This window comes from Anoplopoma fimbria, chromosome 6 (genome assembly GCF_027596085.1).
Source record: "Anoplopoma fimbria isolate UVic2021 breed Golden Eagle Sablefish chromosome 6, Afim_UVic_2022, whole genome shotgun sequence".
NCBI classification, from domain to species: domain Eukaryota; kingdom Metazoa; phylum Chordata; class Actinopteri; order Perciformes; family Anoplopomatidae; genus Anoplopoma; species Anoplopoma fimbria.
The window spans coordinates 18612976-18616440 of NC_072454.1; positions in this window are offsets into that span (position 1 = coordinate 18612976).

A 3465-nucleotide genomic window follows, 5' to 3' on the forward strand; every position below is an offset into this window, starting at 1 on the left:
ACCTTCAGCCGCCCATATCGTGATCTCTCATCGCTCTGCTTTTATGCACACAGAGAAATTCATTTCAGCTCTTTTATTACAGCAAAAGCATGCGGTACCATTACCTGCCTTTTTTTTATACAGCCAAATGGAATAAATTAGCTTTTAGTAGCACCATAGGACAAACATGAGCTCTTGATTAGCAACACACTTCTGTTTTAAAGCAAACAAACTTGGCTGATGTTTTAGATCCTAGTCAAATAACACATTTTTACATTATAACAATAGTCAATGTATCTCTTTCAACCTGTGCTGGGTGCCAACATTTAGCCTAACCCACAGTGCCATTTAGATTTTTTATTGTGGTGGTGAAGCCACATGGGAACTTGTTTCTGAGAGTTGCCCGTGCAGGGCAGACACCCAGGTCTTCTTGAGCACCAGATGGCGGTTCATTAGATCTTGCATGTTGTGTATTTTGGTGTGAAGCGTAGGAGGAGCAGGGCGGATGTTTGTTCCCATCAACAGCCAGACTTTAAGTCTGGCTTCATCCCTTTATAATGCTTCCACGCCTCAGAGTGCCTGAGTGCCTGGCAAGCAAAGTGATACTACAGTGTGATGGGAAGAGTCATTGCCTTTTTGTTTTGTTCTTGCTTTAAAGGAGCAGTGTGTAGGATTTAGTGGCATCTACTGGTGAGGCTTTAGATTGCAACCAACTGAATACCCTTCTGTTCACCCCTCCCTTCTCAAGTGTGTTGGAGAATTACTGTTGCCTTAAGGTGAGGTAAAAACGGGAATGGCCGTCTCTAGAGCCAGTGTTTAGTTTGTCCGTTCGGGGCTAAAGCAGAAACATGGCAGTGCAACATGACAGACTCTGTGACGCTAATGAACGAACACACATCATTTTTTCGTTTCAGGTGATTATAGATAAATGAAAACTTTGAATATTATATTCTATTTCTGCTAATAAAATACCTCTTAATGCTACACACTTTTCCTTTAAGTCATGCTCTTGCTCACTTAAAGAGGAATAAGGGGTGGGGAGAACATCAGAAAACCTTTCACTGTGATGTATCCAGTGCAACATTACCACAAACTACAGCTCTGAAAATTGCCAGTGGACACAACACACAGCCCTCTGACAATAAAAACCTAAGCATTTAAACCTACAGTAGTATTTCAGTGTAGATCTTCTATATTGTGTCGGTTATTGCTCTGCTCTTTATGTTATTAAACCTGAGCAAAGCTGCAGCCACAGACCTGAGTGAATGACCTTATCTGTCACTGTTGTTTACAGTGTCACCAACCTGTCATGTTCTAATCATGGCGCATATCACTTTTTGTTTTTTTTCTCGATGAACCCACTTGACCTCAGTAGATTCCAACGTTTTCCAGAGTGCCTTTCTTTCAACGACGCCCCAACACGCAGACAGTTTGTTCTTTCATCAGCGGATTAGTGCGTGGGTATAAAGAGCAATAACAACAGACCGCGTTATCAGTAGCAACGCTGGAGTAGTTTGGTTTGGGGTGGAGAACAGTTGAGTGAGTCTTGGTTTGAACTACAAACACACAAGTATTTCGCTGCATTGCACTCTGGTCTATTGAGACTGATGGTTTACATCACTGCAATACTCTCTTCTATCAAACTCCAGTTCTTCATGGAAATACACCATGACACTTATAGGACCCAGATATGCAAAGTAATGAACATCACCAACTGCAAAGATGAAGAGAAAGAACATGATCCTAAAATTTCAGATGCAAAGGACATGGAAGGATCTTTTTATTGATTTATTGTAGATTCATTAAGATTTTAAATTGTATGTATCTTATAACAATAGGCACGCAATCTTAAACCACATATCCGAGTCCTTTTAATTAGTTTTCCAATATTAAAAGAGTGTATATGGAAAGCATGACTGCCAATGCTCCCAAAGTGACTGAACCATCAGAAAACATTTCTAATTTATTCTCTGAATGAGGTGACACCATTAAGGTTCCTGTCTGTTCTGTTTGTTCATTGGTTGTGTTTGCTGAAGTTGTAAAATAAACCAGAGTGTGACAGGAGGACGGTTTGATGGTAAACAGTATGATGAGTTGTGCACACACACACACACACACACACACACACACACACACACACACACACACACACACACACACACACACACACACACACACACACACACACACACACACACACACACACACACACACACACATTTCTGGCTTTCAGCCCAGGTGAATCATCTCAAACATTCAGCAAAACTTTTCAAACATGCTAACTCAGAAGTAACATGACATTTTAGGAAACAAACGCAACAACAGTATGGTCTAGATTAGGACGAACATAACCGAGAGTAGTATTAGTATTATCATTTTGGCTCGTTGCCCATCTGGCCTGTTATATTCCAACCTTTGTACCTCAATGCCTCAAACAACATGCATTGTGGGTGGTGTGATAGAAACCTGACCTCGCTCCTCGCAGATGTTGTGGTCAGATCTCCTCTAGCTGCTTGCAGACAGACGGGCTGCCACAAGGCATGCACTCTTGCACTTAATGTCTCTTCTCCCTGGCCCATTTACATTGTATCATGGTGTTCATAAAAGAGGTTGACTGCATAAGAAGGGGCACAATTACAGTAACCGCGATCTGGGGTAAAGCAGGTGTCACTAAAATGTGTGTGTGTGTAAGTTTGTTCTTGGCTGGAGACCTCATAACATTCAGCTGCAGAATATCCAGGCTGGATGGCTTCTCACAGAGGAATGCAGTGGAAGGGAGGCAGATTGGTATCTGGCTTTGTTGATAAGCTGAGCATTAGGAGGGAGAGAGGAACAAAAAAAACTCTGTCTCCATCCTCAACCCCTGTCTATATCATTCTCCTCTGAACCTTGCATCATGTTATTTTAGAGGCTTCACATTATTGGATATAAAGTTTGTCTTACAACCACAGCACATTTACGAGTCGGTGTGGTTTGATGTTACACATGTTTGTTTTTGTAGCTTTTAAATATATATGGGCCAACGCATTGGTCACTGCTGCCATACAGTTTTTTACATCATCTTAAAGATTTGATAGCACATGACATTCAATTTTATGGAAAAAAGAATCCAATTATACCATGCAGCGGATGTACAAATAGCTAATACAATAAACAAACATAAATGCTCTCCAAATATTCTCCAAAGTTTGTCTTTTCATGTGATAACATGACCTGCAGTGAGGTATAAACCTGTATTGAAGAGTCTGCATCCACGTTAGCTAAATGCTAACGCCGGCACGCTAACATCATTACAACAATGCAAACATGCAGCATTTTAGCTTGTGTAACGTTCACCATGTTCATCATCTTAGTTTAGGGTGGGAGCATGCTAACAGTTGCTAATTAGCACAAAGCACAGCTGTGGCTGAGGGCAATGTCATTAGTTCTGCAGGGTATTTCGACATAAACCAAAGTATTTGCCGAATTAAAAGTGACACACAGCTG